This window comes from Tenrec ecaudatus, chromosome 15, assembly GCF_050624435.1.
Source record: "Tenrec ecaudatus isolate mTenEca1 chromosome 15, mTenEca1.hap1, whole genome shotgun sequence".
NCBI classification, from domain to species: domain Eukaryota; kingdom Metazoa; phylum Chordata; class Mammalia; order Afrosoricida; family Tenrecidae; genus Tenrec; species Tenrec ecaudatus.
Window position 1 is genome coordinate 10,463,149 of NC_134544.1, and position 17,565 is coordinate 10,480,713.

At 39.6% G+C, this 17,565-nt stretch overlaps 1 pseudogene; it reads left to right on the top strand.

Moving 5' to 3' along the window:
* Positions 1–5,668: 5,668 nt before the first annotated feature.
* On the top strand, positions 5,669–6,076 carry LOC142428017 (fatty acid-binding protein 5 pseudogene; annotated as a pseudogene).
* Positions 6,077–17,565: the final 11,489 nt, after the last annotated feature.

The following is a 17,565-nucleotide window of genomic DNA, read 5'->3' on the forward strand; positions in this document are numbered from 1 at the left end:
TCTGCTCCCCTCCCCACACTCAAAAATGAGGGGCTATCTTAATTAGGTTGTCTCATTGCCACAACAAAGACACCTCTATTACAAATGGCATCCAACCACTGGGAGAAGGATGCGGGAATTCGCATCCCCTGGTTCTATAGCACCTGATTATTTCCTTACCAGAAGGCTTTCCCACTGACAAAGGCAGACAGGGGGTCCCAGAGCTCTATGGGCTTTCTCTCTCTCTGCCTTTGCCCGCTCAGATCCTTTCCTGATTCCCCGGGGCCCTGCCTTTCCTGTCCCTGTCCAGGTCTTCAGGGACATGCCCAGGTTTAGTCCCTCATCATCTCAAAACTCAAAACTGGCTGTTCATTTGACCCTTCTTGGTTGTTGATGTGCCGGTGCGTGTATTGTTGGGTGCTGTCTATGTTCTGAAGCCCTCCTCTGTGTATATGTAGTCCACTATGGCTAACCTGGGTCACTGCCCTGGTGCTGACATTTGAGAGCAGTGAGGGCATCACCTCACAAGGCTGGTGACCAGGGTGGCCACACTCACCTGCCTTCCAGGTTCCTGGCTGGCTGGCTTTCTGAATCTCGCCTATCTGTTGCCTTGGTCACTAGGTTCCCCAGAGGAGTACTCTTTAGTATCTGAGAAACAGATGTCCATGTCCTGGTGGAGAAGGCCCCAGAAAGGTCGATCAGGTAGTGGCATCTGGAGAATTGGTGCACACCTTACTGAGAAATCCTGGGATTCAGGCAGAGCCCAGATCTGGGTCTCACACTGGATTGTATAGCACCCCTCCACCAACTTGCCTCAGCCGCTTCAGATGCAGACCTGTCTTCAGCAGCCTGCTCCAAATCAGGCACCCAGGACTCAGGTGGGCAATGATGACAGGACAGATCATGACCATGGCTGATTCTGGAACCGGGTTCCACTAGCACCTTCACCTGGAAGAATGAGTGGCCATCTCTTCCCAGTGCCCACTGAGGATCCCCACCCCCACCCCACACACAACAGCCCTGATCCCCAGCCTCCAGCTTCTCTCCCCCACCCCAACCCCCTCTGCAGGACCTCTACCCCGATGCCCTTGGACTGGAAGGGTGAGCTCGCCATGAGTTGGTTGTCATGGTGTCCAACATGCCCCCAGAGACTGGGGTTTGCATTTTTTGTGTTTAAGCTTTAGTCATATTTATTTCTATTCCCTCACCCCCAGCAGTGTCATTGCCATATAATTCCCAAATCATGCACTTGAGTAGTTGAATCACATCCAGGAGAGTTGTACAATCACCCCACACTCAGTTTTATACCATTTTATTCATTCTTGCAGTCATTATTATTTGCTCCTCATTTTCCCCCAACGTCCCGTCCCCTGCTATAACCCCAAGGGACCATTAACCCAGCTCGGTCTCCAGAGTCCGACCGCTCCTGGAGCTCCTAGAGTGGACAACGTACCAATGTCAAACCAATAAACACACACCTAACCAATACAAAGTAAAATAGATACAAACATCAATGTCAGAAAAGCAAATAATATTAAAACTAGACAAAATTTAAATGAAACATAAGGGAAATCAAATGATAGGGTGGAAATTTTAATCTAACTGCATCTGCAACAATCCACTTTCCCCTGCTTTCTCCATGTTAACTAGCCTAGTCACATCCCCGGTTCATGAAGGATGGAAATTCACCAGGGGCTTAATCCACAGGCATTTCCACTTCCCTTTGTTTTGTTTTTGTTTTTAACTGAAAGTGCTTTAAAATAGATGAAAAAGGAGATCAAATGATAAGATAGTACATTTTAGTCTATTTCTGTCATCATGGACTTTACACTGCTCTCTGTCTGATAATAGGGCTAGTCACATCTCTTAACTCTGATCAGAGGGGATTCCAGGAGGCTTAATGCATGTGTGGACTCTGTAAATGGACTTGGGGTCTCCACGGGTAATCAAACACATAATCAAACTGGGTGTTCTCGATTTAAGCTCTGATACCATTCCCTCCTTTAGATCTGGATATTATTACAATTCTCTTATCACAAAGGCTGGTGAGATTCTTCCATGTGATCTTAGTTGATGCCTCAGTTAGATGGCTCCTTGTCTGAGAATTTTAACAAATTCCAATGAAAACAAACAAACAAAAAACACAGTGAAACACAGCAAAACCTCTTTTTAAAGGGTGCCAGTCAGAAACAAGAGGTTCAAGGGACCAAAATGACCCCTTCACTGGGAAAGATACCCCCCTCTGCAGATTTTTCTGTCTAGCTCTTGCACACTAGCCTCTTGCCACTGTTTACTAGTTTGGCAGAAAGGAGACCTAATTTTTTGCTAAGTTCAGATACCGAGCTGTTAAAGTGGAACTTGTAATCAGGGCTCTCTCTGAGGTGGGCAGCCAATGTGGAGATCACATATTTATGTCCTTATATCTTTTCAACTTTTATCTGTGTATTAAGTGTATTGTTGAGTGTATTCTAATTCTCATAATAATAGAACTGTATCTGTAATATTTATTTATTGACTTCACAAAACTTGTTGCACTTTTGATGAAATACTACATGTTTCTTCCTGTGTGTTTGATTCTTTAGTGAACAAACATATAAGGAGACAAAGTGCCAAACTACCAGAGGGTGACACCCTGTCATTTGTTTCAACTGTGTTTTGCATCACAATTTCCCATGAGACATAATGAGAGAATCCTGCAATTCCTGAAAGTGTTCAAAGAGCTAAAATTATTTTCAGAACAATTTCTACATGCTCATATGGCAGGTACATAATCTCCTGCCAACTTGAGCGAAGGGGTGGGGTCTAGACTGTCAATTAGGTCATAGCCAATGATGCCTCTGTGTGGGCATAGCCTTCTCCTGAGGATTCTGAGACTTCTCTTCCTCCCTGGAGACAGGACACACCCTCTCTCTGCTTCACATTCCTGTTGACAAGCCACTTGTAGCCATGCTGATGGCAGCCAGAGTCCTGGGGCTGGAGGAGACAACTGAAGACCTGCACCAGGGCTGAGATTCTTCCACTACCGGATCCACCATTAACCTGTGATCTTCCTGCATTCAGCATCATTGCATTTGCTGTGTGAGCGTAAGGAGGAATTTATAGATTAGTGTCAGACCTATGGGATAATATCAGGCTTATGGACTTTATCTGGACTGGGTTAGGATGTTTTCTCAATATACAAGTGCTCTTTGATATAAAGCTCTCTCTTATACACATATGAGTGTCACTGGATTTGTTTCTCTAGTCAACCCAGACTAACGCTGTTCAGAAGAAGCAGAAAGGGGTTTGCCAAGATGAGTAGACTATGTCCAGAGAAGAGAAATCAGCTGTTCCTAATATGTATCAAAACACAGTGACTATGATCTAATCAGCCCACCTTTAAAGAAATGGTATCTTTCTCCTGCAGTGAAAAGGTGGCTAAGGATAAGTTGCACCGCTAAAGATGCTTAGATGAAAATGAAGAATATTTTAAGTGAGGATGCATATCCAGAAGCAATATGTGAATAGCTTAAGTAATAGCGTTATTGGGTTTTTTTTTTTGGGGGGGGGGGTCAGGCATCATTTAATATTTCTTTATTTATATTTTAAAATTCTCTCTTATAAGATAATCTAGTTGGTGTCCTTTTATTATTAAAATTCTAGTATTTCCTATATGAAATAATAAACTATCTTTCAGTATATTTTTATGCTTAAAATTGCCATTAATGTGGTAGACCAATTATTAAATTACCTTATATACTCGTGTATAAGCCGAGTTTTTCAGCACAAAAAAATGTGCTGAAAAACGGGTTCGGCTTATACATGGGTCAGTGGTACCACAGCTAGGTGTAACATCTCGCTGCCCACTCCCCCACCCCCCTCACCCAGGGAACAGGACGAGCGCCCATTATCTCGCGGGTGATTGCCATTTCTCTGCTGTTCATTCAAAGCCCCACTGACACTGCAGGGCTTTGAATGTTTGTTTACTCACATCTAACCAATCAGAGCCATCTTATGACATGTATCTTTGAATAAGCCTTTTAAAGACCGTGTGCGAAGGATGTGGCATGAATGGATGTCAGCTGGTCGAGCCCGACTTACAAAAGGAGGAAATGTTATGAAGACATTCCAAAAGACATGGTGTGACATGCCTTCCAGAAATGTAGTATTAGTAATGCTATGGATGGCAGAGAAGACTGCGCTTTGCATGGAAATGACAGCAGTGATGGTGATGACAGCGATCTCAGTGAGGACAGTGTCTCTGATGACCTCACACCAGCTGAAGCTCTGCATTGAGATACGGATAATGATGAGGAATCCAGTTTTGAAGGATTTTAACTCCTTACATTTTAGTTTGGCTGCTGAGTGAGCTCAGGGAATAGTACTCTTAAGGTATCATTGTTGATACCTTGTTTTTGTTGAACCTATTATCCACTTACTGAGCTGGTTTAGTAATGTGAAATGATTTGTTGTCCTTTTATTTATGATTTTATTTAAAATAAATATTTAAATACATTACACCACTGATGTCTCAATTTTTAGTAATTTTATTTTCTTTTTTTATCATTTAAATTTACCAATAGCTTCTGCATTTGCCATCCCAGGGTTATACTTGAATCAATCAGTTTTTCTAGTTTCCCAGGTTATAATTAGGTACCTTGGCTTATACTCGGGTCGGTTTATATTCGAGTATATACGGTAATTGAATCCCACCACTGTTTGACATCAATCTGACAGCATCTAACTGTAAAAAAAGGTAGGTTCTCACATGAGAATACATGTGTTTGAGTCTTTTTATGGGGTGGAGACATAGCCTTGGTATCTATGGTGAGTGAGTTTTTTGTTATTTGTTAGCTTGTTTTTACAGCAGAAAACACTGTTGCAGGAACCATCACAGGCGCTGCCCTTATCTTGGCATATTAATGACATTGCATTATGTCATGTAGAGCACTCTGTGGGGTAAAGTTTCATATCAGTGATTCTTTTACTTATAAAATCTGTGCTCCAAAGATAAAACTTTCTGCTTATGAATTTGTTGACATTTTTAGGATATGTGATTAGATCTGAATTCTGCAGGCCCAGCTCTGTAATGAGATTTTTGATTGATTAAAATTGTAGTTGTGTCTTCAAAATTATAGCATACGATTTACTTTGAAATGGTTTAGATTATGCATCAGTGTGCGGGAAATTAATTGGGAGAGTTCATAGAATCAGAGAGTGTATCATCTTAACAAAGATTAAAAAAGCAATCGCCATCGACTTGGTTCCAACACATGGGAGAGAACAAATTTGCTCCACAGGGTTCACAAGACTGGAGCCTTCACAGAATGCAACTTCTTTCTCCCACTAGTAGCCTAGTGCCTAACTCTCTACTGGTGCTCTTTCAATTAAGATTAAGTGCCAATTAAAAAAATGTCTATCATACCGAATTAACTTCATTGCCTAAGAAACAATGAAGTTCTAATCTTTTGAAATGGAAATAATTGATAAAAAATAATGATACAAATTTGGTTTCATAATATAAGGAGGACACAAAATGATAGCTGTCAATAAAATAGCTAACTGCTCTACATAAGAGAATTATTAGTTTATTCTAACCTTAATTAAAGCAAAATAAGATCCTCATTCTATTTAAAAGTAGGTAACACACCATTCTCACCCACCAGACTCTCCTCTGCCTTCTCCACTCGCCTGCTGGTCCTTGCCCACCATGGCCACCATTCAGCAGTTCGTGGGAAGATGGCACCTGGTAGACAGCAAAGGCTGTGATGAATACAGGAAGGAACTAGGAGTGGGAATGGCTCTTCAAAAAAATGGGTGCAATGGCCAAGCCTGACTGTGTCATCACTTCTGATGGCAAAGCCCTCACCGTGAAAACTGAGAGCACCGTGAAGACCACACCGTTTTCTTGCAACTTGGGAAATAGCTTTGAAGAAACCTCAGCTGACAGCAGAAAACTCAGACTGTCTGCAACTTCACAGATGGTGCTTTGGTCCAACCCCAGGATTGGGAAGGGAAGAAGAGCACAGTAGCAAGAACACTGGAAAATGGAAAATGAGTGGTAGAATGTGTTATGAACAATGTCACCTGTACTCGGACCTATGAAAAAGTAGAATAAAAATTCTATTTTCACTTGGACAAGAATTAGCTGTGAGAATAAACAAGCTCAGTTCAGTGAGCAAATCTCTGTACTGCTTTTTGTTGTTGTTGTTATATTCCATTACTTCCATCACACACATTTTACATGCAACTATTTCAAAGTGTTGATTCATCCCTTTGATGAATAAATGAATGTGTTTTTGCTAAAAAAAAAAAGGTGTAGGTAAAGGAGGGGAACTCTTATGTAACATATACATTCAAGTTGAAACCTATGCATTTTTTTCCTTCCATGTTTATCCCGGGAGTCATTATGGGGGTGGGGTTTTCCACCACAGATATTTTCAACTATTTTATGTATTTCAATGTTTTGGGCATCAGTTATTTCCAGTTCTTATTAGTTTGCACCTTCACAGTCTAATGTGTCACCCCTTTAATTGATTGCTAATAAATATTACCTACATGTTTAAAGCAATGTTGACTAAACATAGAGATTTCATTCTACTTTAAATGTCCCCTGCTTGCACATTAAACGTCTGTACCATGACTTGACATTCTTTAGGGCGCACTTATAATAATGTTTATAAAGATGAACACTGTAAATCCGTTTTCAACTTTCAGTGTAATGGAAATCAACTTTTCATTTCTCGCTCAGAGAATAGTACATCTGTGTTCTCCGGCAATCTGTTGAGCTTTCAGATGGATATTTTGGAGATGGGAAAATGTGTAGGGTACTTATATGTTTTCCAATGGGAACATTTCAACTTAACATTAATTTGGAATGCTCTCTCATGAAAAATAAGGAACAATTAAGTCGTGTCTCTAAACTATCTGAATCAATTCCTTGGTGCAACTCTATGCACCACTGCCAGTTGTCATTCTCCTTTGTGGTTTTTCCCCTCAATCTGGGAGCAGAACACAAATGACAGGGTGTGTTTACCTTTGTTCTTACCGTAAATGCTGAAGGTGGCACTTGCTTTCTCCACCACCCACACCACCTTCTACATACATGAAACTGCCAGACAAAGTTGGTGCCTTTAATTATACATTTCATAAACATATTGTCATGAGTCATATGAAAACAAGACCAGAAACTCAAATCCCTGCCATATAAGACAAATAATACTACTGAATAAAGCTGAAACTGAAGGCATCCTGGTAGCACTGTGTGTTAGGTGTTGGATATTAACCATATGGTTGGGGTGGGGAATTCAAACTCACTAGTCTTTCCATGGGCTGTCTAAACCTCTAGGTCTTTGGGAGCCAGCATTCATTCAGTGGCAATGAGTTAAAGCTGGAAGCTACCATTTCTGATTGAATATAGAGCTAGAACATTTTCCACGTTTCAAAATTTCACAGCATATTCAATCATAGCCTGTAAATAATTTTATCAATAAAATTTCATCAGGTCTTCAATTTATAGCTCTATCTCCAGAGGACTACAATAGACTTGTGCTTTACGTAATTGTGGATTCCTATTGTGCTTAGGAGAAAGATGAGCCTTTCTAGTCCTGTAAAGAGTTATAATCTCTGAAACCCACCGAGGCAGTTCTACCCTGTCCAAGAGGGTTGTTATCACTACAAATCAGCTTTATGATGGTGAGTTTTATTGTGTTTAATATAACCAAAGCCCTCCCTCCCAAACAACCCACTGCCAGCAAGTCCATTCTGACTCATGTTGTTGTTGTTGTTAGGTGCCGTCTAGCTGGTTCCGGGTCCTATACGCCCCCTGCACCACAAAAGGCAACCCTGCCTGGTTCTATACCACGCCTATTCTCAGTGTCACATTTGACTCCTGGTGGCAGCCACTGTGTCAGCTCGTATCCATTATGCTCTTCCTTCATTTAACAGACCTGCTACGTTACCATGCATTTTGTCCTTTCCCAAGGAGTGATCTCACCTGATAACATGTAATGCCTACTCGGCAAGTTTGTTGTAAAGTTGTCATTGGTAGGTCTCGTCAAGTTACTTCTGACTCATAGCAACTGTCTCCCCTGAAAACATGTCCAAAGCACATGACTGGGATCCTATACAATATACTAGTTAATAAGAATTATAGATCATTCTTTATAAATAATAATGAAATATAATATGAGCTAAAATGTACTGAATTTCATACCAGTTACAAGGCTTTCAAATTACTCAGTCCTCCGAAGGGCCCCATAAGGTAGTTTTAAAAAGCTGCAAAGACCTTAAATAACTTACCCAGGGCCACAAATCTTATTAGGATTTTTCAATGACATTGCAGACTGTGCTTTCAAGCCCTCGGTCAAACAGATTACCAAAAAATATGATTTTCGAGGTCCATGACCTTGATTTCTCATCATCTGGTTACTTGAACGACATATTTATACTTGTGATCTCCTTAGTCTCACCAACACATAATCTGAAGACTTAATTATTTATTAAAACATGCTTTTCCATTTTCTAATTTATGGAAGGAATGCATCCCTCCCAACTATATCAGACTAATAATTACTTCTAGAACTAAAAACAATACTGAAAATAATCTCAAAATGGAAATTCATATAGCTAATAAGATTTGGTCACTAAATTCAGCCAAGTTTAGTGTCTGTCGAGTTTGCACCTGTTCTATACACAAAACAGAAGTAAACTGTAAGTGATAGGCATGGAGTTCATTTTTATGTGTTAAATGAATTTGTGTTATAACTGATTGTGGAGAAATGAAAAGTCAGACAAGGTCTAGTGGGCTTTCTAGTTGATTATCCATTAAATATAACCTGAATTTACGAACACATAGCCTTTCTTTTGCCAAATCACTCGTATTTGTGATAATGGTATTACAGAATTTTAAATGGCCATACTTTGAGCCTAATCATTTATTGGTTTTTAGAATTAATATCAAAACTTTGGTGTCATCCTTTCCTGGCATATGGAAGCAGTTCACCATCTTGCTAGAAACCCCAAAGTGCTTCTCAGAAATATAATTCACAAGCCATTATGTCTTCACAGAACATAATTCTGCATATAAATCCAGTTTCCTGCATTTTCGTCTCTCCAAGCCACAATTAAAATGAATTAATGAAATCATTATCTATCTTACTTATTCTCATAATTTATATATGGCACTACTTGTTACTCATGAGATGATTACTCATCTGTATTATGCCATAAATATAAGTTCATTACTCTTGGGTAGTTGAATAGTTGGAGTGATGATAACTTTTATTTTAAGACTTCTTACATTTATCACAATTTAAAATCTCTGGATTTATATGAAATTTATTTAGACATCGAACAAATTGGTTAAAAAGGAAGTATTGCCTTCTGTGTATTTCAACAAAATTTTCATTTTTAGGTTTACAGGAGGAGGCCAAAAAATTCCTGGAGAAAGAGAGTTCAACGAGAATGCTTCCTAGAGAAGCATTACAGAGCTACAGAGTTACAGGGTTACCGGCTCAGAAACACTGCGGGGCAGTAATACTTTGTGCTCGGGGTCCCGGGAGTCCAAATTGACTTGATGACAAAGGGTTATCTCCATCATAAATCTATGATCACCATCATTTTAAGCTGCATGAAATATCATAAGTAGGAGGTATATGAAGAGCTAAGAAAAAAGTGTACCATACACATTGGTTTGAATTTTATCTTTGTCTTGTATTGTGCCACCTTTGGAAATTAACAACTCCCAATGCCTCAGGCACCTTGCCGGAAGAATGGAGATGCTGGTGAGGATATTAACAAGATTAGATGTGCGTGCATGTGATTAACTTAATATTGCAAGCAGAGGGACAGGGCTCAAAAGATACCGATAGATTATTTTTCAGAGTTGTAAGAATATCTTTAGAAAAAAACGAATAAATTTGAAATGACAGGATAATAATAAGAAAATAACATATAAAAATGTCCTTTGCTCAAACTCAAACCAAACTAATTAGTACTGATTTGATATCGATGCGTAGTAACCTATAAGACAGGGTAGAGCTGCCCCTGTGATTTTCTGAGATTAATTCTTTACCAGAACATACAGCCTGGTTTTACTCTTTGAGCTCCTGGTGGCTTTGAACTTCTAACCTTGCAGTTAGCAGCCCATCACCTAGCCATTATGCCACCATAAAAGTGGTTAGGTGCCATTGATGCAGCTCCAAACCATAGCGGTCCTATGCACACAGCAGAACAAAGCACTCGTTAAGCATAATGTGATACTCACTCCTGGAATTCATTTCACTTCCCTAGCAGAGTTGTTTTAGGTCAGATGAGAACTTATGTTGCTTTGGAAACAGAATCACCATTTTTGTGCTTCACCAAAGGCATTTGATTATGTTCTTTATATTTTACCAACCAAAGCTAGGTCTTATCTCATTATGAATGCATTTGCCGAAGCATCCGGTAGCATCCATCTGAAATCTCGTTCATTTATTTTGCTTAATACGAATACCCCGGATGGTATCACTTACATCTCTGATAACCAGCTGTGAGTAGACAGGCACAAAATGAATACTCCCACAACGGCCACTAGATGTCTCCAAACTACGCATTTTTAGTGATAATTCGCTTCTGCTTCACAGTTGTGGGAATAAATAAAGCATTTACTTATTCTGTGTTTCAGAATCGACTCCAGGGCAACAAGTTTGGTTTCTTTTGGAACACTGACAAAGGCAGATATGGAAGCACGGACAGAATAAGTACATTTTATTGAAAAGAAGAAACGTTTATAACAGGGGTAACGGGGGCATTCCTGAGGAAGTTCTAAATCTGAAACGACTGAAGCATGCACAGTGGAAAGAAGGCTTTCACGGGAATATGATTGCTCTTCCTAACAGTCAAGGATTCCATTACAATCATGATATATAAAATAAAAATGAAATCTAACTGAAGAGGGGCGGTCTGAATCCAGGAGCTAGTGATGCAGACATATTGTTGCCTGTTTCCCATCAGTCCAAGTTACGCTGCTTCCCATACAAGCAGCTCCTTTCTGCACTGCCCACTTTTTACATTTCCTTTAGTCTTAACTTAGCATTCTTAGTTGCTGTAAACTGTGATTGTTTTGAAACATTGTCTCTAGTGAAGTTCACTCAAGTTGTGATGTTTCTCAGCAGGGACAGGAGCTTGCAGCTGCCTCCTGGGCCATTTGTAACCAAATGTAGTCTGATGGCTTTTATCTTTAATGTACAGCCTAGAACTAAGTGCATTGTTGTTAGGTGCCATCAGGCCAGTTCTGAGTCCCTGTGACTGTATGCGCAACAGGACAAAACATGGCCCGATAATGAAATATCTTCAGAATTATTATGTCTGAGCCCAGAGTTGCAGCCAGCGTGCCAGTCCATCTTGTCCAGGGCCATCTTTTTCACTGCCTTTCCACTTTATCAAGCTCGATGTCCTTTTTCAGTCAAAGTACGTGAGACAAAGTCTCGCCATCTGTGCTTCCAAGCAGCATCGCGGCTGTCCATCTAAGAGAGATCTGTTTGTCCGTGGTACTTTCAATGTTTCTCCAGTACCCTAATTAAAAGTGGAGAACTTACTCCTCCTTTGTCATCCGCTCTTAGTCTGGAGGTTCTACTGAAATCTGTTGATCGCAGGATGACCCTGTTAGTATGTGAAATACTGGTGACAGCTTCCAGCATCACGGCAGCACACAGGTCACCACAGTAGGACACACTGCTGGTGGTGGTAACTGTCTTTGCAGACGTCTTTTAACATCTTTTCTTTCTTCCTTACTCTACTTCTTTATTAAACAGAAAACTGGGGTTAAATGATTGTGTGTTTAAATTCTCATAGTTTGTGACCTGTAATCCCACTGCATTCAGCAAGCAGTGTCCTCATCAATGATGCACCAATGGCAATGAGGTCCAGGCAGGGATATGTTGTCTGGAGGAAATGAGTGGACTGAGAAAAAAAAAAGTTGAGAAAAAGAAATAACCTCAGAATTTCTTACTATCGAGTTTTGTAGAAAAATATTTCTTTGTCGAATCTTAACTAAGACAATATTGTATCATAACTAACAGAACAATTCTAGTAGCCTTCCAGCCTTCCTCCTCCCTAGGCAGACATATCTTCCAATCTTCTCAGCGCCTATTGAAATATTTCTTTTTCTTTTCTTTACGCACTTGAATCCTGATGGCTTCTCTGATCTTCAATGACCTAATTCAGTGACTTTCAATGGAGTGTCCTCTCCGCGTTAGGGAGCCATCTTCCACCTTTCCAATATGGCCATTGTTAGCATGCCCCATCCACATCAGTGCTCACACGGAGAGAATGCCCACTTCAGATTGTCCTAGCAGTTCCCTTTGAAAATCGAAGCCATTTAGGCCTACTGAGTTGTCTTTCCCATGGAATACACCAGGATTTACACATTCTGACACCACAGCAAGGCCCTATTGACAGGGAAGGCACGGGGAACATAATCACCGCTCATTCTCCTCTCGCTACTTCTGAGAGTTGCAATGCGTGAAGTGGAAGAAATTATAGGAGTGGGCTTAGACATTTTCATGTCTAGTTGTCTCAAAACTCAGTAGACACAGCCATAGTAAAGATATCCATCTATCTGACAGATCAGAGCTCTGGTGTGGAAGTGGGTAAGGAAAAAAGAAGGCTTGTCCGTTTCAGCAGTAACTCTTTAGCTGTATAACCACCATAATGCATAGTCATTTTTTATTCTATATGACTTCAGTTTTTCCTCTCTTGCGTTCATTGTGGCACGGGCAATTTTCATATGCTCTATGGCACTGTCAAAGAGCCCTGGTAGCACAGCGGTTAAGCACTTGGCAACTCACCAGATCGCTGGTGATTTTAACCCATTCAGTGACTCCACAGGACACGTAGCTGTTGCTCTTCTGCAAAGGTGGTGTCATCATTACATTTCCTGTCAACTTTGCTGCGCCAGAATTCTCAGTTGTTTGACAGTTAAAGCCTTGTACTCGCCTGTGGTGTAACCTCACACAAGTCATCAGCTGCACAATAGGATCCCTCTGTGAGATACACATCAACTGTATGAATGTTTGGGTGCGGTGGTACACCCTCACTCAGGTCACAGCCCTGATGTAATTGTAAAGGTGTTCACCTCTTCCTAGAAAAGTGGAAACTGTAGGGACGTTTGCTTTCTTCAGCTGGGTCTGGGTCCTGCACCTGGCAAATCAACTTCAGATGCTTTGAACATTAACCAGTGGCCTGTCTTTTTGCCTGCCAGTCCTGGGACACATCTGACTTGCCTCTCCTCCCGCTGGAGTCAGTGAATTCTGCAGCCACCAGTGTGTGGTGTTCCTGCAGTTATTGGGTTCATCAGTCACTGAAACTATCTAAGTGAGGAGAAACCTCCAGCATAGCATCTGACCCACAGGCTTGAAATGTGCCAGGGCTTGGAGTTATTTTCTTGATATGATTTTCCATATATACATGTATTATCACTGGTTTTTCTTCTCTAGAAAACCCAGCCTAAAACATATGAAAACCAAGACAACGCTGAGGGGCAGTTCTAATCTGTCCCTGCCCCATGTGGCTACTACCAGTTGGAATTGACTTGACGCTCAACAACAGGAGCGATGGTAACATAGACTTCCTGGTGGGACAATAAACTGCCAGCAAAATAGGTAGATCAGTGAACAGCTCATTTAGTTTTTCTGCTTTTTAAAAGGTTTTGTTATTAGATGAGGACATTTTATTAACGGCAGTGTGTATTACATCTTATATTGAATTAAAAAAATTATTTCCTGCGACTTGAAACATTTTCCTTTCCTTTCAATGGAAAGAGAAGCAGTATTGATGACTCCAACAAGAAAGAAGAAGTCATAGGGGAGGGTATCTAGTTATTAAAAATATTCTTTCCTTCACTACCTTTTTTAAAATAAAAAATATGTATGAATGACTATTTGCTAAAGCTTTTTTTTTCCCACTCAAGTGTGGTGTAAAAGACCACATTTCCCATGAGGATCACACATATTAATCAGAGGCATTACAATCATGACTTTTTGGAGTAAAGGGAGTTAGATAAGCGTAAGAGAAGCATCCAAGGAAGCAGAGAGCTTGGATAACTTACTTCGAATTCAAACGGAAACCACAGAGCACTGAGTGTACAGCCGGGGACTATAAAGTGATAACAACCTTTAAAGAGTCCCCAGAGAGCTTTGGGGTTCATGGGATGGTGGTCTGAGGTAAAGGGAGCTAAGCCAGGTTTAAGAGAAACCCAGTAGACATTAAAAAAAAAAAGACATCACAAGAACTTTGTTTTGTGTCACAGTTGGATCTCTGGGAGTATTTTTATGTTTTTATTTATTTTTTAACTTATTCAGCTTAATGGGCCACATTCTGAACACTGTGGTTTTCTAATAGATGATATCTTCATGCTGGCATTAGACCTCTGCTAATTATTTAGCAGCAACAATATTGTAAGTTCTCCTACAAGCATTACAGATGAATCTGAAACGGCAAGTGCTGACACCGTTTCCCAGGCACAACACTCAGTTGCTCAAAGTTTTCAGTAAGGAGGTGGCCCAGCGGGGACCACACAGGGCTTTGGAGTGCTGTCCATCTTCTGTCTATGAGACAATTTATTTCTGGTATTAACAAACCTGAACAGTGTTGTTTAAAACACGTATGAGCAACTTCAAATGACAGGAATCTCGATCTCTGCTTCCAGAACACGTGGTCACCATCTCAAAAGAAAGCAACGTCCCAGGGCATGTTCCATGCGTATGGTGCCAAATAATAGGGGCAACAAACAGCCTCCCGAAGCTCCTTGGTGAAGTGTAGAAAACACCATTTTTTCCCAAAGGTCAAAGTATCTTGATTGTATAACTTATTTTTTTGCATATTCAAAAATCAAATTCCATCGCTGAGGAGGTTATCCCAGGATCATAATTTTCATATTTGGTTTCATGAACTAATCCTAACCACCACCAACAAAAAACATTTACTTACATGAATTCTCTCAAAGGAGACCTGATGGAAGTAATAAAATAATATGCTAATGAGAAGCTAATTCTAGGAAAATTGATGGATTAAAAAATCTCAATGGTAAACACTCAGGGAATTTGAAAAATTATAACACAAGTCGATTAAGTGAGAACAATGTGCTTGGTAGTAGTTATAAACTCACATATATCAATAATTATATTAAGCATGAAGTGTCCAAACCCATTAGGTGAAATCCCACCCTCACCCAGAAGTAGAGAAAAAGTGGAAGAAGACAGGGAGATAGAGAAATAAATTTAGACAGAAATAAAAAAATTAAATGTCAACTAATCCCGAAACATTGAATACTTATATTCACTAACAGACCAACCAGAAAAACACTCCAAAAAAAAAGTCTGAGTCAATCTTGGCTAATGTTTTTCAAATAGTTCAAATATTAGAAGTAGTTTCAGAATGGAATGTGTATTCTGACAATATATAATTATATAATTTTATCCAGAAGAAGAAAAATTCTAGAAATTTTAAACTTACTATAAATTCTTTAACAGAATATGTCACAAAAAAGGAATATATACAGCAAGACACACACCAAGGGAACATTTTCAATATATTTAAGTCAATGACCTTGATTACATTCTTTAAGCTGTACAATCATGATGACACACTTATTTTGAGTCTGTTTTCACCCTTAACATAAGCTCACTGCTCCCGAAGATTCATATATAATCCTTTGAGTTGCTATTTTCAGTTTCATCTCATATAGATAATTCTTACAAAGGCATAATATTCCATGTAGATTTTTTTTCTCAGATAAGTTAAACTATTGTTCAGTGTAGATTTTTTTATCAGATAAGTTAAACTATTGTTTGGTATAAAGAAGATGCTAAAGGATATTTATAGCTTAAGATAAAAAGAATTTCTAAGACGTCCAGAGATTCACAAACTCCTGTGGCTCTAGAAGGTCAATGACACAGTGAGGTTCTGCTCTGCATGTCCCCCTAATGATAAGAATTCTTCTGTCAAATCACTCACTAAAATGTTCTGTAGTGGTAGTGGGCACCATCCAATTCCTCTGGTCTCATGGCACTGGAGAGAGTTATTTTGTTTTGAATTTTCTGCTTTTAATGGAAGCAATTAGGTAAACATTCCAAAGACAACTTTTATGCTTGGCTTCGTTTTTTTTTTTTCCCTCTTTTGCTTCAGGTCACTGTATACCAATTGTTGTGCCCCAGAGAGTCTCGATATTTTAGGTAAATCAATTTTTAATTTTATGTTCCTGTTGTTTGCTATTACCAGTGCTGATTCCTAGCTACCCTATTCACCACTGAAACAAATCACTACCCAGGTCAATGCTATTCTTACAGTTGTTAGGTGTTAGCCCGTTGTTGCAGCTATATGTCACTCCATCGTGTTGAGGGTCTTCTGCTTTCTGATGAGGAGCATGATATGCATGTTCCAGAGCCACGTGCCTCCCGAGTGCATGGCCGAAGTCTGTGACACAAGGTCTCACCATCCTCCCTTCTAAAGAGTATTTTGGTCATTTTTCTTCTGAGACATTTTTGTTTTTCTGGCAGTTCATGATTCTTTCAATATCTTTCACCCTCTGTCATTCAAGTGCACACAATTTTCTCCAGTCTTCTGTATTCATTATTCAGCTTTCCAAAGTACATGAGGCAATTTAGAATACCATGGCTTGAGTCAGGCATATCTTAATCCTTAAAATGACATCTTTGCTTTAAACATTTTAAAGAGATATTTTGCAGCAGATTTGCCCAATGCAATCATTTAATTTCTTGACAGCTGTTGTTTTAGAAATGTTGATCTTACATCTAATTAAAATAAAATCATTGACAAGACAATGTTTTCTCCTCTTATCATGATTTTATCTATTTTCCTCGGGGTTTTTTTGTTGTTGTTGTTTGGTTGGTTTTGAGGATTTTTGTTTTACACTGAGATGTAATCCAGTTTGAAGGCCATGAAAAGTTGTTAATCACCCACCCTCCAATCTCAATCTCAATGCCAATTTCTTCTTCGTATAACCAGATTCTCCAATTATTGCTCAGCATAAAGATTAAAGGAATACTACCCTGACACACACCTTTCCCTCTTCAAATCCTTCAGAATCTCATTGCTCTGCTAGAGCCTCTTGGTCTAGGTTCAATTTCCCCATGAGCACAAGTAAATATTATGAAATTCACATTCTTTCTTTCATACAAATTTAGTTATAGTTCACAAAATAGAATGTCTTTCAGTCAAGATTCACTTGAAATCCTCATTCCAGAGTCATATAAATCTGGCTAGAATTTCTGGTAGTTTCCTGTGCGTATACCACTCTAGCCCTTTTCCAAATATCTTCATCAGAATTTCACTTGTCTGCCATATGAATGACATTGTACAATTATTTCTACAATCAGTCAGGTTACCTTTCTTAGAAATGTGCACAAATATTGACCTCTTCCAATCAGCTGACTAGGTATCTTGTCTTCCAAATTTCTTGGCATAGACTAATTAGTGAGTTTTTCCAGTGGCTGTGGCATCAATTAGTTGAAACATCTCAAGTAATATTCCTTGAATTCTTGGAGCCATGCTTTAAAGTTTAAACCTAATGTTTTCAGGGTAGCGTGGGCTTTTGAGTTGGTTTTA